This window comes from Callionymus lyra, chromosome 8, assembly GCF_982586985.1.
Source record: "Callionymus lyra chromosome 8, fCalLyr1.hap1.1, whole genome shotgun sequence".
NCBI classification, from domain to species: domain Eukaryota; kingdom Metazoa; phylum Chordata; class Actinopteri; order Syngnathiformes; family Callionymidae; genus Callionymus; species Callionymus lyra.
Window position 1 is genome coordinate 16,571,374 of NC_141825.1, and position 25,831 is coordinate 16,597,204.

Below are 25,831 nucleotides of genomic sequence, written 5' to 3' on the forward strand. Positions count from 1 at the left end.
AACAATACATTTTGCGAAGGTAGTTGGATTGGTTGTAGATGCAAATTAGCAAAATTGTTCATCAGATTTCAACCAAGGATAAAAGGTAAAAAAAAGTGTAAAATAAAAAAAAACAGATAAACAGCCTACAGAATTCTACCTTTTACCATTTATCCTACCATATTAAAAAAAAGAAATTATATCACTTTCTATTTTAATTGGATTTGGGTTTCAAACAAGGATAATCAAAAACATTTAAATTAAAATAATTTCATTAAATATTCAAAATAAAAAGGTATTTTATGGTATGTTTTTCACAACAAATGATGTTAATGTAAATGAAAAATAAATAACTTGTTTTTCAGGACATCAGCTACATCCTGAAAACAGACTTTTAAACATCCTAAAAACAAAAAATCTAAACCTAATGCAGATTTTTATTGCCCTTAAAAAATAAGATGAGCATCAACACGTCCAGTGTTGATGCTCGGGCTGCATTATCTCTGCATTTTTTAATACTTTTGATAATGATTTACAAGTTAGTTTTCTAGAACCACATCTCATACACAAACACATTTATATGGGGGTTGAGGAAACGATAACATTGTAATAGGATATAACATGTTTTGAGTAAAATGTTCCTGGTTTTAATTTTATTTAATTTTTATTGATAGATTTATAAGAAATTATATATTTTTTCAAACATATAATGAAATCTATATCTCTTGAGGGCAATTGAGTCTGGTTAGCTTGGTTAGCCTGGACTCATTTTTTTTTTGCTTTGGACTTCGTCCACAAAGGCCCAAAAAGGATAAAAACGGTTGTGCTCTCCCTTATTACTGCCTTATTCTTGGTGCAAATATGCTTATTTTCTTTGTCTCATTCCCATGACAAATTTACAGTCAATTAGAATTAAATGTTTTGTATCAAATCAGAACTAAGATTGGGGCTTAAATATTAAGCAATTCACAGTCTTTTAAAAGTCAGAAGTTCTTGTCTTCTTTTTTTAAATATTTAAAAGTTAATTATGACCATTTGATTTTTTTTATTGTAGAATATTTTTCACAATATTGCATAATAGAAAAATCCACAGGCAACACCAGGTACTTCATCTAGTAAAGTACTAAGTACATTATCTTGATAATATAATTAACATAAGAAAATGCCTCACATTCCATATGAATGAGTGTGTGTGTGAATGATTGTCCGATTTTCTGCGCCCTGCAACAGACCGGCATCCTTTCCAGTGTGTCCCCCGTCTCTCGCCCCGTAGAATTCTGATATAGGCCCCCCCCTAAGACCCCCACAAAGGATTAAGCGATAAAGAAAATGAATGTTGAATGATGATCCACATTTTTCTTTAGAAATATATTTCAACTAAAAAGTGTAGAATTTAAATAAACTATTTAAGAAACATGATATCAAACCCATCATTCTTCAGCACGTCTGCTCTGGATGTTCTTCCAACAGTCAAAGAAAGTTTTCAAAAGACATGTAAGTTTGGATGCTACAGCAGGCTTCGGATTCCTGTTGCTGCTCCAACAACCTGATCAATCCGCTCGCTCTCAGACGCGATCACACGTTTCAACAAACACACACAAACCGCAATACGAGCTCCTGACTCTGAGCGCCTTTTTTTTTTTTCGTTCCTCGAGACGCATGGCCTCACATATGGAGGCGCTGACATGCCATGCTCCAAAGAGTGATGCAATCCTCAACGCCTGGAGCGACACATACATTCCTCCTGACAGCGTTCGTCTGGCGAACCCGTCGAATCACATCGTCACACAGAACCGTACCAGCCTATTGTTGGAGCGAGTCGGCAGAGAAAAAAACCCAGAGTTTAAGGTAAGGTAAGGTAAGGTAAGGTAAAACTTTATTGATCCCTCAGGAGGTCTCCTTTGGGAAATTGTTTTTGACCAATAGCCAGCAATTTTTCATAAACAATAAAGAATAATACATAAAAAATAAAATAAGAAGAACATAAAGAGGAAGAACAAGATGAGACAATCTAAGTCTAAAGACAAAGACAAAGGACATAGGTCAAGGAAAGAAAAACAACAAAGACAAAGATACAAAGACTAACATGGAACAGAACATCCAGATACTTTCACTCCACTCCTGCCCCCGAACTCAGAATTGTACAATTTAATAGCCCGAGGGATGAATGAGTCCCTGAGTCTATTTGTTTTGCACCTGGGAAGGAGCATTCGTGCTTCATCTGCTTCTCTGCTCACTGATGACAGTGTTCAGAGGATGACTGTCATCATCCATGATGGACAGTAGTTTGTTCAATGATCTCCTCTCAGCAACTGTCACCAGTGAGTCCAGCTTCATTCCAACCACAGAACCAGCCCTCCTGATCAAATCCATTTAAGCTGAAGTGAAAACTATTTTTTACTGCCACTTAGGGTGAAAATATACACACTTTTTAGTTCAACAGTGGGTACCGTTTCAGTCGCTCCTCAAGAACCCCTCAAGAAGTGGTGATAAATCTCAACGCGTCGGGCCAACTCCCCAAAAAGCGTTGGGTCTCAAACGCGAGACAATAAAGTTAAGCAATAAAAGCGATTATTGCCGAAGTGTGTTCTCTTCTTATTGTAAACAATTTGCGAGGACAAGTGAGTGAACTTGGCAAAGGCGCGAGCAGGTTTTTTTTCCCCAGCGACTGCCTAATCATTTGGCTGTGTTGAGGATAATGAAGGAATCCGCGGCAGATGGTTAGTGCCCCATAAATAGCAAAGGTAATTAGGGAGCCTGTCATAATCCAAACGTGCGCTCGCTTTAGGTAAAGGGAGGAGATGTGACCGAGCCTTTGACTGATGGCCCGGGGGGTTTTCTCCAGGGTGCCCGCCGGAGTCCCAGGAAGACCAGGGCAGATGATTAAATTGTCTTCGGGAGATTTGATAATATTTCACGTTAACAGATGTGCATGTTAATTTGGTGAAGGTCGGAAGTCAGGAATTAAAAAATGAGTGTGTGTGTGTGTAAATACCACAGAGTGACATTTAGGCAGGGATGGATCACAAAAGAAATGTGCTCCAGTAAATTGTTTGTTTAGATTCGTGCCATCATGGGATGTTTCAGTCGTGTGCCACCGACTCCATCTTCTTCATCATCATCCTCCGCATCACACCTGTACTCTCGCTGTCCTCTTTTACATCATTTTTTATTTTATTTTATTTTGTTAATAGTGTTAAATTTCCAATATTGTAAATAATTTGTATATCTTTAAGATCGTTTTATTTTTTTATTTTTTATTATCTCTTTTATTATTTCTTTTTTCCTTGCACTTTGTTTTTTTCAACTGTGCTGTTGTAAAAGTGTGTTTCCCCTCTGGGGATGAATAAACATTTTCTATTCTATTCTATTCTATATGTTGTCCTTCTCTTCTTCTTTTAACACTCACTCACTCCAGGCAATCTAGCCGTACAATACCAGCGACACATTCATATACAGTGCTTGACAAAAAGATCGGACCCCCTCATTTTTAGGGGCTTAATTATTTTTTTTTGATTAGCTAAATAAAATGTATGTTATTTGTTGTTATATTCTTCACCTACATACACTTCTTTGTTCTCTAAGAATAGTAATTTGTAAGTTATTTATTTCCTGACTTTTTTTTTCCTGTGATGACCCCAAAAAGTGTTATTTGGTTTTGTGTGGCTTTCTGGAAGACAATACATTTGTAGGCACCCCTTGTGATCGTCACACTTTTGGTGTTGCAAACTGATCAGAGAAGGGGAAAGTTCTGTGGCCCTCACAGGGAAAAAGTTTTGGGGACCCCTGCCCTAAATGATCTTTAATCTTCACTATCAGGATTGTTGGCCACGTGAGACCCTTTGACTGTATTTATGTGGCGCTCATGAGGTTAAAGAGAAAATATAAAGCATACAATCACATGGAAATTTTTCTAAAGTTAATGTAAAAAGTATATATATATATTTTTTCAATTTCTTCATTTAGTTTGTTGTGTTGTTTCATATTTTAATTGTGTGAGGATCCATCAGTACAAAAATAAATAATACAAAGACTAAAACATTTATGATTTATAATAAGAATATCAAAATAATGATCAAATAACAGCATTTTTTTTGTATTTTACTACTTAAATTCCACTTCCTGTCATTGTGTCAAGTTGCTTATATTTGATGAGTCTACTAAGTACTAAATTGGCACCTGTTCTGACATTAACCGTAGTAACCAAACTGAAAAGCAACACAGATGTTGCTGCTTTATTTTCTACTATTTTGGTGGGATTTTTAGGTATATTTTCCTAAAATACAAATATTCGCCGTGTATTTAAAGATTAAGTTTTCACCGGGATTCAAATAAGAACTTGCCGGGAAAAGCCAGCCTTCATGGGGTCACACACACATTTTTGCCCCAGAATAATACTGACAGAATACAACATAGAGTCTATTACATTTGACAGCATTTACCCCCAAATGTATACTGACAGAACTCAACTTGTGTCTGTTGACAAACTTAAGCCCCATAATGCTGACAGAACATGATGGAAAGTATATATTTTTGAAACAGGTTGAGCGTTTACTTGTAAAAAATACAAAATAAATCACTTTATTTTAGGTTTTTGGATAAATTTTTTCATTTCATTTTTCAAACACTGTTTCAGGCACAGTTTTTGGACTCTAAATTATTTTACAGCACCAGTTTCAGATTCAACTTTAACATTGTTCTTTCTAGTGGGTTGATGGCCACTTGAAACAGTCCCAGTATATAATGTGGTCCCTCAGTGGAATGTGATGATCCACCAGTGATCTAAACCTTGTTTCACTTTTTAAAACCGTCTTCTTAAATGTGAAAACTATTAATGATTCTTAGGAAACATTCATCCCCGATTCTCACACTGATAGGAGTAGGCCGCGATGCAGTGTGCCATCGGTAACAATCACAGTTATATGCCTTGCTCAGGAACAGAACGATACAATCACAAAGGGAGCTGGGATTTAACCCGCAACTTTTTAGCCACAAGCTAACCACTCTACCGTCAGAGATAAAGATTATTTTGGGTGTTTAATAAGTGATGCAAAAAAAAATAAAACTTAAAACAAGCTGGATTTTAAATAAAAAAAACGATCATGCTTTATTCAGATTAAGGATCTGGGTCGCATTCATAACAGAACCCTTCTCATTCAAAGGTAAAAAATACACTCAAAATAATACATTTGTCACTATGTGTTTACATATTTGTATTTTCCATAAGCAACTTTTTCCATTTGTGTTGAATTATTGAATCGTTTCCATCCAGATGTGAAGGAGGTTGTGAGCAAGATGTGTCTTCAAAAGGAAACTCAAACTAGTTAAAATGTTAAAAATGTAATAACAGTAATAATAAAGGTCGCACTCACTGCTTCCATGTATTTTAACAGATGAATTAGCCTCACTATGCTAAGCTAGCATAGCATCAACAAAAATGTGGTTCATATTTGATCATGAAAATCGGTGTAACATGGTAACGGCACAGTCGGAAATCTGCTCCATGTAAATATAACGCAGGTGAGTTGGATATAGCGGAGCATTACTCTGGTGTCTATATTGACTCAATTTGTCTTCATTAGTTACGTGAATCTAGGTCACGCTTTTCCAGGTTGCTTCCAGGCAGTCGCAGGCCAAAATATTTTAGAGTAAAAGAGGGTCAAACTGTTTGCTGAAAATCCCTCTCAATGAGCCCATGCTCTGCATAAACAGTATCACTCGGGCAACATTTTTCAGTCCTCAGTCATTTCTGGGGCGCGTGGGTTCCCCCGAGAGTCGACAGAAATATCCACAAACTCACACAAGCCTGGCTTCCTTTTCTCTTAACATTAGCCATTTGTTGTTGTTTCCAGGAAGAAGAAAGAGCCGCTCGACATCTGAGCCCGGAATGTTGAGGAAGTAAACATTTGACACCTTTAAGTATCTAAAGTCAGATATTATAGCGACAAATATAATTGAAATATATCATGTTATGTTCAAAAATGAATGTTGTGTATGAGCGAAAACATCTGCAAATATGAGGTTTATTAGCTAACGTCCCTCTGCAACAAAGTCCATAGAGTAGCGAGTTGTTGGTTAGAATCTCATTGAGGTAGCTTTACCTAATAGTTATTTCAAACTGCAGGCCAGGGGGCCAAATGCGGCCTGCAAAGTCGATGTATGTGGACTGAAAGAGCTATTTAAGGCACATAAAGAAAGGGATCACAACATGTCAATATTGAGAACCAAAAGGTTCGAGAAAGTTATTTTATTCGGCCTGTCGGATGGTTCGCCCAAATTAAAGTAGATTCCTTTTCAGTTTTTTAAGATAAAGAACAAATATTAAGTGAACAAATATCCCTTTGGAATGGCACTTCATGACATACAGTAGGCAGTACATTGGACACCACTAGATTATGGTATATGGCAGGGGTTGGCAATTTCCTAAGGGACCGCATTCTATATGGGATCAAGAAAAAGAGCTTTACTTATGATGTTAAATTGTAAAAATAAAAGAATAGGTTTATAAAAATTCAGAAAACAGGACTTTATTTTTAAAAACATTGTTTATGGTTGTTAATTTAGATTGACTTCATTAATTTACTTGATTTTTAAGTATTAAATTAATGTTATGCTTATCTAACTTACTTTATTTACTTATAGACAATATGGGGAAAATGAAGTCCTTGAATTAGCAAAAAATGAAAAAAGAATTTACAAAAAACAAATTCAAGAATGTGATCAAGATTTTATTGTTATTTCACCAGGGTGTTGCACCAAACCACATACATAACCTGTCTGGGTTTTATTTTTAGTATAAGAAAAAATACATAGTATGCATTGCGGGCAATTTGGACTGTTAAAAATAATATTCAGTTCTGTGCTTCACTTTGACACAATTGTAGTTCTTCAAAGTATGCAGTTTAACCATCAAAAGGTTTATAAAGTACCATTATTTCTATTTCTTAACCCTCTCATCTGACATTTCGACACTTTTCTCGTGAATAAAAAAGTACTTTTACTTTGAAAATTTTGTCAAATATGATTTGTAAGAGATAACAAAGGTTAATTTCAAAATAAAGACCATCATTTTATGAGTAAATAATCAAATAAAGACATCTTGAATGAAAGACTCATGGCAGCAGACGATGAATCAGAACAAGCCTCGAGACTTTCCTGCTCTGGGGAAACACAAGACGAGGTGTCTCGCTCCTAATCGCCTCCAGGTTTGTTCCCCATTTTTCTGTCGTCTCAGCAAAGGAACGCGGCATCAAGAGTTAAAGTCGCTGCAGGAACAGGACGTTGTAAATTGTTTAAGGAGACTATGACAGGTTGATAAGCGAGGCAGACAAAGTGTGACGTACCCGAGATAAAAGTTAACGGGCAAACACCCTGAGACTCAAACCATTTTTCGTTACTCACATTGGGAGTGTTTGGGAAAAAAGGCTCGGTCCGCGAAGAGAAAACACTCCTGGAGCGTGTAACTTTGAAATGTCAGGCATCGTACTGCAAATAATTAATTTCCTGTCTGTGTGTGTATGAGGCGGCAGGAAGTGAGAGATACATCCTCTCCTCGGGCCGAAGGGAAGGAAACGGTGTGAATGGAGAGAGGATGTCACTGACCTCTCTGGAGAGTCAAGGCTCAACCTTGAAGCCTCGCTGACGTCACACTGGAGTGAACTTGGATTTCAAAAACTCTGCTTCTGTCTCTGCTGGATACCTGGATAACTACTGTTCACAACAACATATTTGTCAAAACTTTATTTAGTAGTTAAATCCTCAATTATAGTAACAATGATTTTTCACTGTGTAAACATTTTATGTGGAAATAAATCAATTTAAAATCGAATAAAATATATGTTGTGTAGAATAAATTAACATTATGTTAGCAGCTGTCATTTTAAGCTTCAAATATTTACTAAAGAGGGGCGTGGACATGTCAAAAGTTATATGGTTGCTTCGTAAATGTGAATTTAATCACCACCACAGCAATTATTTCTAACATCCGATCCAGGATCCAGGAGCGCCTCATCCAACCACTTTCCAAACAGACTAATGACTGTGTGAACATGTAGAAGACCTTCTACGGGATTTTTATGTTCTTGTAAATCTGACTCATATTTTTTTAAAGAAACTGGCGATTATTTAACAGGTTTTTATGCAATTCATATTTTTTTGTATGTGTCTTTTTGAACAAATTAAATAATTCTTTTGACACTAAAAGTGATATTTCACCCAAAATTCCAACTTGTTTTCTTCTCGGGATTATATTCAGAGTAATCTGTTTCTTTATACAATTATAGGCATAAATGTATGTTCATTTTAGTGTAGTAACTAACACCGCTAGGCAAGCTGCTAGGCTAACATCATACACTAACAGGAAGTCAGTGTAGCGCTTCCAGTATAGATGGTAGAGTTAAAACGCTTGAGTACTTCCTGTCTGTGTAGGATGATGGCCTAGCTAGCCTAGCGGCTCTCGCTAAAAACAAGCCAAAACATAGACTTGTTTAGGTTTTTCCAGAAGAATTTCTCTTGTTGATGCTTCAATACAAGATGGATGTTACAGACGATCACCATGGAGGTATTTGGATGTTTTTAAGTGTCTTTTTATACGAAGATGAAGACGACACCGGAGCACTAGTTGAAAAAGTAACTCTGAAAATAATCCCAACCCTTAGTGATCATAAGGTTGAGTAGAAAATGAGTGAATTTTGGGAGAACTATCCCTTTAACAAATGATAAAAGAAAATGTGGGGGCCTCATACTTAGAATGAAGGGAGGTGAAGAAGAGAGTGAAGACGGGGTGGAACAGATTATAAGAGCAGTCCCATGAAAGGGAAGCTTTACATTAGGGTCAAGAAAAGCCATGATGGTTACGTTGCATGAAGATCAAAGGAGGGAAATGAAGGAGGAGTCAATGAAAGCACCTGATGATATGGGTTCAGATTTAAACTAGACGAATGGAAATGACTCTTTATATGCGTCCATCTTGGATCAAGGCTAAAATGAATTCGGGCGGATGTTGAAAATGTTACGTGCAACACGTTCACGCAGGTAAGAAACAACTTCCTGGATTTATGAGCCTCCAACGTGGGATGAAACCATTTGGTTTTTATTATTCCATTTACTCTTAGCCGGACCACAAAGTGGTTCTGAGAGCCTGTTTTATGTATTCAGCTGCCTCGCTCTCAACAAGCATGTGGAGCCGCTTAAATAAACCATCAACCAGAGCACAGCTGCAACAACAACCGATCGATCGGAGGCAAGTTACTGTCTGAAGACTGCGCCGCCAGCACGCTGGCTTCAGCAGGTGGGGTGGGAGTTGTAATTTGCTGCTGAAGGGCTTTTGTGCCTGCCCGACTTCAGAAAAACTGTAACTTGTGCCTCCCTTGATAGATAAGCATGAAGGCTGATAGAACGTGTGTGTTTGGGAGAGATTCTCCGCTGTATAAACAATCGACTCCCTACCTTCCACAACATCTGGGAACTCTCAAGTATTGAGGCAGAAACAAATAACCAGGGACTTGTTAGTTTCTGATTAGATTTTAAACAACTCATCATGGCTCATGGAGCTCCCCTAACTGCACCTTTGAGCCGGTCACACAGGAGAAGAAAAAAGACTACGAGCAACCCGAGCTTCTATTAGCGTATCCGCGATGTCGTCCTTAAATAACAAAATGTCTGCGATTGTGTTTCAACACGAGAGATCTGGAAGAAAGACTCTTCTGTTGTGAAAAGTGCTCTAAATAGAACGGCCCCGCTTGCTTTTTTTCGACAATGATGGCAATCTCTCAGCGGTATTTACTTTCCTGAATTCTGCTCTCACTAATCTCCTCGTTCAAACAAACAAGCGGCATAGGCGAGCGGGTTCTTCTGCCCGACAGTCGCCTCATGTTTCCCAGCACTTCTTCTTAGGCTCATGTTATCATCAAGATTAGAATATCTCTTGTAATAACAGTTGTTATGATTGATGGGGTTACATTAGAATAGTAAGGTTTAGTAAGTATAATAGGAAGAATTATTCATAATCATATCATATCAATCCCTTATAGGGGTTCCAGGGGGTCTGGAGCCTATCCTAGTTTCTTTAAGTGAGAGGCGGGGGACACCCTGAACAGGAGGCCAGTCTGTCGCTGGGTAGACAAAGACCCACAACCTTCACATACGCAGTCATACCTACAGACAAGTTCCCAATTAACATTTGTATGTTTTTGGACTGTGGGAAGAAACTGGAGTACCAGGAGTAAACCCACGCAACACAGGGAGAACATACAAAACCATATATCCTATATAATGATATATACTCTAAGACAAAATTATTTGTTTGGTTTTGTTGCAAAATTTGTAAAATATTCTTCCATTAAATTTTCAGTATATGTAAGAAATATATACACTTTGGATTTGGATGGTGATTAGAAGTTCTAGGTGGACAATGGAGGGGTTTATTGGTATCATTATTAACCTCTATGGCTTTTCATCGCTGCCAGCTTCTTTAATAACTAGTGAAAATTAACTTAATATTTAATAAACACAACAAAACATCAATGAATAGAAATATATATTTTTTTTTTAGTGAGATCAGTGACAAAATTTCTTATAGTTCATTTGACATTTTAGAATGATGCAGAGCTAATGTGTGTACTGGTGATGTGAAACCCAACAAAACGCGAGTTTGAGTCCCTCAGAGGACGTCAACCTTAAGTTTTTAGTTTTAGTTTTTTCCAAAACAAAAACTGTGAATCAAAACCATGCAGGGTGCTTTTGCAGATAATATCCCTGACTACAGTGATATTTTGCCCTGGGGAAAAAGAGAATGGTTTAGATGTGTCCTGTTCTTACTGGCCTTAGATAATTATTTACAAACAGTTTAGCAGACCAGATGTATGATGCATGTCCTTCATAACAATCCGATTCTTTGTATTCACCCCACGACAAACAAAGAAAACCAAAACCACAACAGTAGATGTCAAAATACACCTCCAGACAATAGATAGTTATATTTTGTGGTGGACATTAATTGTTGTTTTTAATTGTTTTAACATGACTTTATTAATGATATAAAAATATTTCTGTGTTTAATTTTTCCGATGTATTTTAACGAAATTGTGGGAAATAATCTCCTTGGAGGAGGTATTTGCAATCGCAGCGCATTCCTAGGCATTTGAATTTAATACAAAAAAGTAAAAAATTACAAACTAACGTTGTGTTTAAGACGTTAATAAAGTTGATTTAGAAAGTTGATATTGAGAAAAAAATCGAATTATTATAATATTATATAAATAGTTTGTGTAACAAAGTCAAGTCCAAGGTCATAACATGAGCTTCTTGAAGACACAAATAATCAGTGTTAATAAGTAAAAAAAAATTGCATCTTCTTTGTGTCCTTACTCTAAAATATAAATATTAGTTTTTGCAAAATGGGTTTGAAGTGTTAAAATATAGAGAGCAAAAATGTCAATTGTGTTTGTGACACTGGCAGGAAGTGAGTCGTTGTTGTCGCCCGCGGCGCTGCTTTGTTGCGTCTGATTATTTTCTGTGTATTCACGACAAACATGACGATGTGTGTGTGTCTGTCATGGGAAATATACAAAAGTGTTCGTGAAACTCACTCACTCATCAACCGACACATTTTTTCACACACAAACAACACACACCGTCATCATGCTGGGGGGGGTGTGAGGGTGGGGGGGTCACTGTTGGTGTAGGTTCTGCTCCTGCAAATCCGGTTGCCAGACGATCTAAGCCAATTACAGTACGAGGGCAAGTGGTTAACCTCAGCGATATACATTTCCCAGCCTCCTTCTCTTGGGGTCGCTCGTCATCCCGGGAGGAGACTTGTGCGCCAGGACTCCGTGTCCCAGGGCGACTCACTTTGAATCGGCTCAATTCATTAAGCCCGGACCCGTGCACAAGCCCGGGTTCACACGGCGAAGACGCTCGCTGCAAAACAGCTGCCGCGCATTCCTGATGGGAGGACCAGGCAGATGTCCAAGGAAAAAAAAATCAAAGGCAGAGACAGGGGGAAAGTTTATGAGGCCGTGTTTGCCAACCTCAATGAGAAACTCTCCATCCTCTCCGCAAAAAAAAGACAGGCTGCAGCTGGCGGAACTCTCGGCCTCTCGTCCTGTTTCGGGGGGCTTCCCTTTCGCCTCTCCCACTCAGACCGCTGCAACCGCTCTCATGACACGCTGACAATATCACTCGTCTCCTTGTTGCTCTTCGGTTGAACCGCAGCCGCTCTCGGCGGAGGCGGACACGGTTTCAGGGGTTGGGAGGTTTGGTGTCGTCGCACTTCATTCCTCTCAAACTATTTATTGGGGTGACGCTCACGCGGCGAAGTAGGAGCTTCAACAATCGTAACGACTGTGGGTTACGATGGGGAGGGTTGAAGATGTCAGTCCAAGTCGGGACCACAGACCAGAATGTGGGCTGGCAGTCTGAACTCCTCGGTTTACCAAAAGGTGCTGCTCAGAAGAGTTTAGCCAGTCTTTCCCTCCCAAGTTGACGTAATATTTGGTATTTGTTGACCATAACTTAAGAGTAGGATCAGGGTGTTTTGACAACCTCTGAGATGAGATGAGTATTTCACTGGATTTTTCCGAAAAATCACCTTGACATCGCATTGCCAAACACAAAGTTACCCGTCATTTTTTTTAATCAAGAAATGATTAAACTAGACGTCTTTTTTTTTTTTTTTTTTGTCTCACTGCAATCAGCGGATCTAAAAGGGAAACTAATGTGTTGATTTAAGTGTGTCTTCAATAGATGTTGGACTCTATTGTATCATCAGTGTGTGTCTGTCTGTACAAAACTCTCTTTTCGTTTAAATATTTACATTAGATGATAAATGTGCCTAAGCCCCGCCCACTGAAAATACTTTTTCTGGAGATAAATTCTTGTTGACCATAACCACACACGCTCTGCTGTGATTGGTCAAACATTGAGGTTTGTAAGGCAGCGTCGTCAATCCTGGGAGTCTCCACCTCCAATGGCCATGTTTTATAAACAAAGCAGTTGTTGCCAGATTACAGCTGGCTGGAGGAGTGAGAGCCCGTTATTTCGTCATAATGGACTGTGCTCTCGTAGCCTCTTGTTCGCCCAGATGCCAGACGGGGGAGAACTTTATAAAGTAATACGTTCAAAACATGGTCATGACGAGGGACTTACTGCACCTTGGAGAGAAAAACTTTAAAATTTGAGACATTTTCTAAGATCACCTATTATGCTCTTCACTGAATGTAGAGCTTTTTGAGGCAACTCTTTCTTTCATGAATACTATATCACGCGCTACTTGCCAATGAGTGTCAAACTCGCGCCCTGTAGCCCAAGGGGTCTCAGACTTGTTTTGCACCGTGGGCCAGTTTAATGTTTGCAATCAACCAAAAGTCACACACGGCTGCAGTCATTTTAAAGAAAATATTTGTCAAAACAACTTCCAGACAGTAATAATCAATAGAACAGAAATGATAGAAATTATATTTTCTTTCTGAGTGGCCTGGTCAGAATTTCATCACTGACCGGTACTAGTCCCCAGACCAGTGGTTAGGGACCACTGTCAGCAAAACAATATTTGTAGCACCTTCTTAAAATTCAAGCTTCGGGTGTCGGAATACAGTGGACAATTATTTTTTTGTATTTATATTTTATATTTAAACTGGACGTTTCTTCCAGTCCAAGTTGGAATTTGCAATATTATGTAAGAACACATAAACATGAACAACAACCACCAATAACATTCAACTTAGCATAAAGCAGTAACCAAGTTTGTTCCCTTGTCTTACAGCAAGTTATGAAGTGTTCAGGTCGGACAAGTTTGGCCTGTTTTCATGAGAGTGAAAATGACATCTTGACCATCACAGGAAGTGCGTGAGAGTAAGCAAACAGGAAACATGAGGCTTCAAAACATTTCATTTGTCATCTTGTTTATAGCAAGATTTAAAAAAAAATGGCAGCAATCACAATAAAAGCACATGATGGTTTTATTAAAGCCACCGAACGACAAACCCAGGATGGGGGAAGCCGACAAAGAACGCGGTCTCTCACCAGCACCATCACTCTGAAAGTGACAGTAGGTTGCCGTCTGGAATTCGGGCAGAGGGTCTTTACACTTGTAGCTCAGCGTGTCCTTTGAACACGACTCTGAAATACCAGCGAGCCTCGAGCGCTGCACTGTACTCTCATTCATCACTTCACAAACAAGGGCAGGAGCATGGTCATGCTTATACGTCTAGTCTTTGTGATGCTTCTCCTTTTGTCCCGCGAGCCACCTCCTAACCCACTCCTGTCTCGGCGCTCGCCGCTCCTGCACGTCGCCGCCGCACACAGACCCAGCGGGGGGCCGCTTGTAATCACTGTTGGACACAATTTCAGGGACAATTTGGGAACTATTTGTTATCCTCGGTCAATAAGAAAAACAGGAAGTGGTGTTCATCAAACATATCGACAATTTTTTTTTATAAATAGCTCGCAAAGACAGCGGTCGGTCTTCCTTTTGGATTAACTGCTTTTCTACCTCTAATGTGTGGCAATAAAAAACATATTTAAAGTTTCAGTTCGAATAAAGAACATGAATCATCGCCATTATTTACTAGATCACAATCTTTACCTTAATAGCTGCCGTGCTCTTCCATTAAAAACAGATGTTTCTCTGTTCCCTCAGTTGGACAGGAAATAATAAAACTAGTCCACTAATGGTGGGTTAGTTACATTGAGCACCTGGGCTAATTTAAAATTGAAAGTTTCCTTAAAGATAAAAAAAATCAATTATTTTGGTCTTTCAATGACTTCTGATTTTAGCTATAAATAGCTTAATAGTCAGTCGTTAGACTCAAAAGCCCAGGGTCCAAAACCAGTCATTTTCAGTGGCCAGCAAGTGCCTGAACAAAACTGTTTTGTATATATTCTAAACGTCTACTAGAAACCATGATGGTATTTATTATTTAACCCTTACCTCAGATGATTTTAAAATGTTTGTTAAAACTTCAAACTCTTACTCTTACTACTGGGTAAGTAATGTGCGACCATAAGACTTTCTTTTCCTGGTTGATACAGGTTTGATGAATAAACAACAGAGAAAAATACACAAAGTTGTCTGTGGACTTTCAGAAAATTATAAATATATGTTCACCTCATAAATATAACATATTCCCTTAAAACATAGAATTTGTCAAAAAAATCTGTTGTTTCTTTTAATATATGGTATATTATTTGGTCGTAAAATTGTATTCATCCTGCGAAAAATTAATGTATATGTGTTTTTTGCTCTACTAATAAATGTTTATTTATCGGCAACAAATTCTAAACTTAAAATCGATTTATTTTCTGATATTATAACCTTTGATAATTTATTCACTTATTATTATTATTTTTATTATTATTTTGAATCCTCCAATATATGGTTATGTTTTTTCTCTCCTAATCTTTATTATTACGTTTATTTTTAATTTTGTTAATATATATTTGACCATACAATACTTTTCAATAAAATAAAAAACAATATTTATTTTATCCCAGTTTTATTTCTGGGTCACGGTGACCCGGAGTCCCGAAAACAAATGTGTGGTATCCCTTGTGTTGTCTCTGGGTCGAGGTGAACGACCTCCCTGGCTTACATAAATACACATGCAGTGGTGGAGGTCGTTCACTTTGACCCAGAGACAACACCAGGGTTAAGATAACTTAGCAGTTCTGTTACATTGTTACCAATAGATTAGAAAATCAAGAATATATACAAAAGGTAAAAAGTAGTTTAACAGTTTCATAAACCACATTTATAAACCATATGAAAACGATTGTGTCGTACTTTATACTCTTGGCTAACACCTAACCAGCGTTTAACATTGAAGCTCCTCTCTGGTTACTAAATTGAATTGGAAGGCTGGGAGAGGTCCCGGGGGGCCACAGAGTGATAAAACTACTGGTAAATGGTGCCGTATCGTTCCGTGGCTTGTTCAGATTAGGTGGATGGGACAAACTCGCCTCCAGGGGAAAGTTCCTCAGCAGGGCTTCAGGTAACTCAAACCTCTTAATCACACATGACCTGGCAGCTAAGAGAGAGTTAAGCAGCAGCATGGGGCCTCAAACAGAGTTCCCTTCCTTCTCTAGCACATCATTAGCTGCGGCACATGGCCCTCCCGCCTGCAGCCCACTGTTTACAAACACAACAGTGTGGTAAACTGCAACACATTTTCAGGTATTGACGATCAATGTCCAACGTTAAATACGCTTTAAAATGCAGTGTGAAAATACACGTTTAGAAGGAAAATGCAACTAACAGTCTATTTTTATTTCTGAGTAAGGAAGGAAGATACAAAAGAAAGATTTAAATAATGTTAAAGTTTAATATTTATGATTAAAAAGCATAATAAAAACATAAAATTCACAAAAAAAAACCCCAGAAAGATTATCATCAGATGCATTATAGCAATGTCATTCAAGCATTTAAATATTATTTAAAAAGCAGCCGTTTTCCAATGGATTCCTTATTTTGTAACACATGTAGCAACAATTGGTTATATTTTTGCATTACTTATTATAATGTTTTTAAGAAAGTAATCATATTTTTTAATAATGAAATTCTTGCGTGAGCTTAACCCTTGTGTTTTATCAGGGTCAAGGTGACCGAGAGATAACACAACCTCCACCACTGCATATGTATTTATGGAAGCCAGGGAGGTTGATCACCTTGAACCAGAGACAACACAAGGGATACCACATTTGTTTTCTGTTCTTCGGGTCAACTTGACCCTGACATAACATAAGGGTTAAACATAGCATGTCCATAAACTGAAAAAAAGGGATCCAGAACAAAGGAAGTCATTTTTACGTTTGAATGTTCTAATATATGAATAAGTCATCGGTGAAGAAAAACTATTTTTGTGTTAAAACACAAAATACAGATTAGCATGATACGTTTATCCTACAAGAATTTAAAATGTAAACTTATGACACATAAATATACGTAATGTTTTTAAACAAAAATATAATAATTTTGTACATTTGTAGAAACAAAAAATATATCTGTACATACATCTCCCCCCCCCCCCCCAACAATTTGTCTATATTTTGTCACCAAAACTTTTAAGAAAATTATTTTCTTGCATGGAAAACTGATCCCCAACTAAAAGACATAGTTTTCATCGAATAAAAAATAATATTATTGGAATATGCTGTATACTACATAAGATAAACGCAAACATCCCCCTCCCCCCCTTTTTTAAAGTGACTTTGGTATATATTCTCTAAACAGAAGAATGTGTAGTAGTGCTAAGAATGGTCGAGGCTACCGTTAAATACATCTTTTTTTTTCCAATGTACAGAAGACGAATACTTTTGTTCTTGGAAGTACATTTGTCAAACAGAGTCTGTCAAAGGAAACGTCCTCAGGGGCACTTGAAGGTTTTTATGTCGGCGGCCGTTGGAACGACAGAAGCTCCAGTTAAAGGAACAATCCTGGTGCCCTTGTGGGAAGCTGACAGTCATTTGTACACTTTTTTGGCACGAGGTGGTGAGTATAACTAATATACGACATTTGTCAGTGACATTGCAGTGTGAACTATCTTGAGAATTAATTATGGCTTTGACCGAGTCTCACAAAGTGAAACAATTGTTATCAACACTTAAAAGAACACCAAGAATAAGGTGCGATGAGAGGTTTTCATTCAAGGTTTTGAGAGACATTTAAGAAAGTTCAATAGCAACAACAACCAAAAATGACTTTGGCAGCTTTTATGTCTTATCCTGAGTGAAATTAAAAGATGTTGAAATGCTTTAAAGCGGTTTATTTACACAAATTAACATGAGCATGAGTTAATCATTAAGACTTGTTTCGATCAAGTTTGATTTTCACTTCTTCATATTCTGTCAAAATGTTGAATTCAGGGATTAGCATACAATTTACAACTTGTCTTATCCGGCTCTTTCGTACACATGTATCATACGCTTCAATACTACCGTATTTGTCTTGTTAATCAAACACAATATTTAACAGGCTCTATCTCTTTGTTTTGGTTTGAAAGGGGAATTTTAAAAAAAGAAAAAAATTTGAGATGAAAATTGATAATCAAAATCAAATAATCAATGGTTGGTTGGATGGATGGATCAAAAGGTGGATATGTTGATGGATGGATGGATGGATGGATGGATGGATGGATGGATGGATGGATGGATGGATGGATGGATGGATGGATGGATGGATGGATGGATGGATGGATGGATGGATGGATGGATGGATGGATGGATGGATGGATGGATGGATGGATGGATGGATGGATGGATGGATGGATGGATGGATGGATGGATGGAAAGATGGATGGAAAGATGGATGGAAAGATGGATGGAAAGATAGATGGAAAGATGGATGGATGGATGGATGGATGGATAGTGGGATGGATGGATGGATGGATGGATGGATGGATGAATAGATACCATAGTTAGATGCATTAATGGATGGATGGATGGATGGATGGATGGATGGATGGATGGATGGATGGATGGATGGATGGATGGATGGATGGATGGATGGATGGATGGATGGATGGATGGATGGATGGATGGATGGATGGATGGATGGATGGATGGATGGATGGATGGATGGATGGATGGATGGATGGATGGATCAAAAGGTGGATATGTTGATGGATGATGGATGGATGGAAAGATGGATGGATGGATGGATGGATGGATGGATGGATGGATGGATGGATGGATGGATGGATGGATGGATGGATGGATGGATGGATGGATGGATGGATGGATGGATGGATGGATCAAAAGGTGGCTATGTTGATGCATGATGGATGGATGGAAAGATGGATGGAAAGATGGATGGAAAGATGGAAAGATGGATGGATGGATGGATGGATGGATGGATGGATGGATGGATGGATGGATGGATGGATGGATGGATGGATGGATGGATGGATGGATGGATGGATGGATGGATGGATGGATGGATGGATGGATGGATGGATGGATGGATGGATGGATGGATGGATGGATGGATGGATGGATGGATGGATGGATGGATGGATGGATGGATGGAGTAATGGATGGATGGATGAATAGATACCATAGTTAGATGCATTAATGGATGGATGGATGGATGGATGGATGGATGGATGGATGGATGGATGGATGGATGGATGGATGGATGGATGGATGGATGGATGGATGGATGGATGGATGGATGGATGGATGGATGGATGGATGGATGAATAGATACCATAGTTAGATGCATTAATGGATGGATGGGTGGATGGATGGATGGATGGATGGATGGATGGATGGATGGATGGATGGATGGATGGATGGATGGATGGATGGATGGATGGATGGATGGATGGATGGATGAATAGATACCATAGTTAGATGCATTAATGGATGGATGGATGGATGGATGGATGGATGGATGGATGGATGGATGGATGGATGGATGGATGGATGGATGGATGGATGGATGGATGGATGGATGGATGGATGGATGGATGGATGGATGGATGGATGGATGGATAAACATACTGTATAATTGACGCTTCTGAGTTTGAAAATAAAATCTCAGAAAGACAAACTCAGACATACTTCTAAGTCTTCTTGCAGCAGTAAATGCAGCCACAGTGAGTGAAAGAGAAGTTCCAGGCCTGCACATCTACACAGCTGCAGCTTATCACGACAAACCCACCAATAAAGCAGCATCAAGATAATGTTCAAGCGTAACTCCTTCAAACACTCGCAGCTCAACTGGGCCGTGATTCAATTTGTACGTCTCAGACCGCGTGAATGTAGCAAAACACTTCTGCCGGGGGCCAAAGGCTAAAGGGGGTTCTTTAAGACCCGGGGCCGTTGATTCATCGGCTGGAATGTGCAGGGAGGCTTGTAAATTAGAGACCTAATGAAAAGTCTCTGGTGTCCAACTGGAGCAATCATCTGGTTAGAATCAACCAGTTATTCTACTAATTTCCCCGCTGCTCTCTCCGAGCCCTCGATGCCTAATTTAGAAGAAAAGTGTTGCGTTTTACACACCTGTGGTTTATGCTCCGGTCGTAGGGAGCCTCAGCGCAGTAAAACTATGAGTTAAAGTTGTTGTAAATCACCGGGAGAACATGAGGACTGAAGCAGGAAGTCTTAAAATGCATATGCAGAGTCATGTTCTTAGATATGGATTGAAGAAAGACAGGAGTCGTCGTGGAGAGAAACACATCTCCTTCCTTGGAGTTATTCAACCTTTCACCCACTGGGCCCCACGACTCTGACCTTTAACCAGATGCCATTTGCTTAAAATCTCCCGGCCGGTCTCAACCACTGGAATCTGCAACACATTACGAGAGATGAAGGCAAGGACGGCCGAAGATTAGAGGCCTGACTGCTTATTAGTTGCTTTTTGCAGTTTTCCACGGATCAGTGAGTCGGAGAACAGGAAAATACTAAATGGAAAATAATAAGTTCTTTTGCTACAAAGTATGACTTGGTTAGAAAAAAATGGCCTGTACATGTAACTTACATTAGTACAAAACAAAAACATTACATTAGTACTTACAACGCTACGATGCTATGCTAGCAAGGTTGGAATTTAAAAAAAAGTTTGGGTCCTACTTTGATTCTGGTCATTGATTATCAACAATTCAGACAATCATTCTCTAAGAAATGTGTCAAATCATTTGCAGAGAAATTTTCATCTTATTGCAAATATAACAATTGAATTCGCCAAAATCCTGGTAAATTTACAGTCCATAAGGAGAACGACACTTATTTATTTTTTACTGCATGGAAAACATCCATTAAAGGACTAAAACAAGCTCTGATAAAATAGGATTGAGTTCCATTTTTGCCGAGTCATGTTAATGCTGATAGGATCATTCAGGCAGGAAATGAGTGAGAAACATTAGCATTGATTCCATGTATGTGACATTAATGAAGGTTTTATTTTTACAATCAAAAATGTATTAGTTAATGTAATTTAAATTTGACTAATAGAGTTTAGAACGGGCCACATAAAATACCCTTAAGGACCTCAAATAGACTACAGGCCGTACTTTGGACATGCCTTTTCCTTAAACCCTGGTTATATCTCAGGGCTAAGTTGACCCGGTTGCCCGCAAACAAATGTGTTATAGGTATCCCTTGTGTTGCTTCTGGGTCAAGGTGATCGACCTCCTTGGTTTCCATACATACATATGCAGTGGCGGAGGTTGTTCAGGTCTTAGGGTCACCCTGACCCTGTGATAACCAAAGGGTTAAAGGGTTAATTCAACCAAAATTTCAACAGACAAATGTTGAGAGAGCAGCAGTGAAGTTGAGCACGTGTATGACAGCTAGAGCGCACGTGTATGGCATGTTGAACGCACGTGTATGACTGATTGAACGCGCAGCAGACATACTCGCTCAAACTGGTGGCAGTAATATCACTCACTATAGCCGTCCACCATGATGCGCCGTGCGTCGTTAATCCCAGCCCGTGATGACGCAATGACGTAATCCCGTCCAGGTCATGTCGGCTCAGTCGGGGCAGAATGGGGGTCATGAAATTCGGGGTCATGAAAGTGTTTGTAAACCAGTCACCCACCCAGGTAATGTTCATATATAAGGCACTCCAGATTATTAGGTGCGCCTTATAGTGCGGAAAATAAGTTATATTAATTATTAAAAACAAGCAACTCTATGAGCAACAAATGTTCATGTTAGATGTTAGCTTAGAGATCCCTTTCCACAGCGTGTCCCGTCAAAATCGGATAATTCTATCGAATCGATGAGAGGAACTGAATATGTGAAAATAATGTTTTCGTAACTTGTTTTTAAGATTCTTTTTGACTTCCATCCTAACAGCCAGAGATTGCACTCTGCCTGTGTGTGACGCAGGCGGTGAGTCAACCGCGGGAGGGAAAGGGTGACGCTCTCTAGCAACGACTGGAGAAGGTGTTGACAGGCTGCACATAGAAATCTGAGGGATTGATTGATGATAAATGAGTCACCATGGTGCCTTCCTTTATCATTGACGGATCACCGAACCCTACCCCGGGTACGAAGGGAGTGCAGATGAAAAAGAGGAAATAGCGGTGAATATATTACCGAATATCTTTTATTTAATTATTTTCATGAATGTGGCTTTTATAGTTTATTTCAATAAGTTCATGTAAAGATCACGACTCTAACCAAATCTATTGTCTCTGCTGATTTTCCCGTGCCCCCCCCCCCATCCCTCCATCCTACATTATCTCGGTTAGAAAGTGTGTTTTTACCAGGGAGGACAGCAACGAGTGGAGGTGCTGATGTATCGAGCAAAGTTGCTTGTCTTTGCTGAAAGCTTTTGTTTCCTGGGGCTCTCTATTCATCACAAAGCCTTTGGTGGGAAGAGACATAAAGACAGACTCTGACCTCGGTGTGAGCCCTTTTGACCCCCGTGAACCCAAGGGGACAGATTTTCAGCAACTGTGCAATCACTTTTAGTTGACCGCAGGGTCTGAAGTGGAAAATGGCTGGAGCCAGACGAGGAGAATGGAGGGACACAGTGGGAAAATCTGGTCATTTATAGAAGTTGGGAGTCTATTTCAAAAGGAGTGTTGGTGGATCAGCTGACAAGAGGGGTCAGAGGTGATGTTTGGGCATGATTTCCAGCTTGTGTTACTGTAACATCTGCGTGTTTTGGGATGTCGGGGACAAAAGCCGTTTGACCCAGAGCGACATGATCCGGAAACAAAAATGTTTACGCCACCGGTGCCATTGATCGGACGTAAATCGTGTCCTCGGCTCCTAATAAAGCGAAGACTTTTCAAGTTATTGCGGCGGCACTAAATCAATGCGTAAATGACTTCCAAGCACAACTTTCAGCACTTCATTAAAGTCACTTTAAAGAAAGAAAAAAAAAAAAGACTCTCCTTCAAAATAGCTCTTGTCATGCGTCTCCTATGAGACCGGGCCGTGATGAAGTGGATCGTTTTGGCTCCTGCACTGTCATCCACAAGTGTCCATGTAAAGAAATACTGGGAGTCCCTCGCCTCAGGGCTGGCCATTAACTAAATTGGCCTCTCCAGACCTATAGCCGTGTCACTGTCCGTGACGAGCTGCCACCTATTTGACCCGCGGATACGAGTCCAGCGCTGACCAACAGCTGTTCCGGGCGCTCCTCGGTCCAGGCCTGGGAAGAGGTTCCTAATTAGCCTCCCACACCCATAAACGTGTCCAGTAGGTCACTCACTCTACAGTCATTGATCGCACTGATGTCCCGGTGCTGAGGTTTGACTTGAGCTCCTTCATCAAAATGAATGAGAGGCGGTCCGCTGACAAAAGCCGTCTGTATGTGTCAATAAGAGTCTCCGAAGGCGGGCGTCTCTCTTGGAACAAATGCGGAGGTTATCTGGGTCAGACTCTTAAATGGATTTACATCAGACGCCGGCGATGAATGACCTTTCAAATAAATCTGGAACGATGTAAACTTGCGGAAGTTAAGAAGCCATTTAGATCTTTCTATTGTAGTTTATGTATATTGGATCATTAATAATTTTACTGTAGTGCAAACTATTTAACATGAAAAATTATACAATTATAATTACCATGTTGATCATTATGCTAGTACAGCAGTAAGTACAGCAAAAGACCAATAAGAAAAATATATATATTTTGAGGAAGGATACAACAAACTGTAATTCTGCCATGACATTAAAAGATAAAACGTATAAAAATAAACAGTACATTGTACAGTTTTTAATCTATATACAATTCATTTATTTACATATAATATTAGATGATATAGATTAATAACTTTGTACAGTCATGATGTAGCATCATTTCTTTGTTTTGAGGGACAATTTTAAAAATCATTATGTATTGATTTTAAGTATGCAATACTTCTACATGATCTACATGATCTGTTTTGCCATTTTACCCCATGTTCCCCTAATGGAATATAAATACAGTTTGAGGAGTACATGTGGCCCTGGGGCCATTTTCTGCACAAATCCGCCATAAAACTCTGCGAGTTGTCCCTGAGTGTATTTTTATCTCGGGTACTTCCTAAATAATCGAACTGCTTCTTATATGGTTGGACATGTTTTTCTTTCTGTACAATTTCTATGAACTTTATTGCTCAAAATCAATTACACATGAATAAATAAATGAATTGCTACCAACAAACTCTATTATTTTACTCACCTCTTGAACAAGCAATTATCTAAGAATTATTTTTTTTAATTGATGTGACGTTACTTACTGTTCATGAAACTACAGTTTGTGCCGCCGCTTTGATCTCTCAATGCGATAAGCTAGTCTTAGGGCGTGGCTTCAGGGAGAGCCTGAAGAAAGTGGGTTAAGCATAAATATGCTTTATGTCTATACAGCTGTTGTCAATGTTGCTGTACCTATTGCAAAAACCAAATATAATTGATATTATATTCATATTTTGTAATTATTTAATACTATTTACCAAAGCATTTTTAGATTGCAAATAATCAAACAAGGCATTTTACTATTTACTGAAGCTCACAAGATTATTATTTTTTATTTAAATATAGAGTCATGACCAACATTATTTGGTTAAGGGGCTAATTCATTGACTGGCTTGTGCACACTTAAACGTTACAAAGATTTTTATTTGTGACAAAATAGTCTCCACTTAGTAGTGATGTTCTGATGAAGCTTCATGAAACAGTGTCATGTTGTTTAGAGGTCAGTAGGTGGCGCCATCAGTTTAAAAATGATGTGATGTTTCATTAGAACAGTTGTTCAAAACAAAGGAAAAGTAGTGCAGTGACGCCATCTAGTGGACTCTGAAAATAACGACACTGCTTCATGAAGCTTCATCACACCATCACTGCTACTTAGTACCTTTGCTACAATGAAGACTTTGAGGAATTTAAATGTATGTTTTTTTTAGAAAAAAAAAAAAAATACTGCATATATTCAGTGAGTACAGACTGAAGGTACACAAACACTTTGTAAGGGTAGTTGTGCGCTGCTACCTCAGTAACTTAGCAGTGGAGTAGTTCCTGAAAAGAATGGCACTGACCTATTATTAGGACTGTCGCCATAATAGGTTTACATTGAGAACATTGTGGACTGAATTCTCAAGTGGATTAAAGGTCCCCTTTTTGGTGGCTGACACAATGTTTTTAAAATACATAGTCAGCTAATGTCAAGTATGTAGCACCTTCCGAAGGCTGCCAAGTTTGTCCTGCAGTTCCATTCCGTCGCTGTCTTTGTCTACTGTTCAATAGTTTTAAAAATTCCACTGCTAAAATGGTCCGACGATATGATTCAGATTAATTGATGCTAATGCTAATCAAAGCTTATTTTGTTCTTCCAAGTTAAAATTGGATTGTTAGGAATATATAATATAAAGTATATATTACATTACCGACTTCAGCTCTTCTTTTTAAGTGTTTGGGGCCAATAAGCAAGGCATTATAATCGCAACCCTTGCTAACATCAAACAATTCCAATCCGGGGAAACTCTGGGTATGACCTCATAGGATTGCTCTTCCAGGAAGTTGAGTGGATTAATAATCAAGTATGGATTATCGGGTTAATGATAACCAGATTAGCCTCTCACTCGACGCACAATTCAACCTGCAGTCTGTCGAACACGCAGAGGAAACGTGTGGACCCGCCCTCCGTGATCATTTCTCCAGATATTCGTTCTTGTCCTTTCCTACCCTCCATCGGTTTGTTTTTCTTTCGTTTTGCCGTCCTCCACCAATAAAAATGCAGGCCAATTTTCCAGCGCATTAACCCGAGAGATCTTTAATACACAAGAGTTTGGGTCCAAGGGGGACGGCGAGGCCTCATGGAAAGATGGATGGGCCTGCCGACGAGGAGTGGGCAGTTTTCCCACTGCCCTGGTCTCAGCCCGGGACAAAGGCCTCATTGAGTGCGATGCTTGACATCA

The 25,831-nt window shown here is 38.9% G+C and overlaps 1 long non-coding RNA gene across 2 annotated transcripts in view; it reads right to left on the reverse strand.

Moving 5' to 3' along the window:
* The window catches only part of LOC148073834 (uncharacterized), a 202,760-nt gene that overhangs the window by 53,544 nt on the left and 123,385 nt on the right, over positions 1-25,831 (reverse strand). The gene's annotated exons all lie outside the window — the stretch shown is intronic.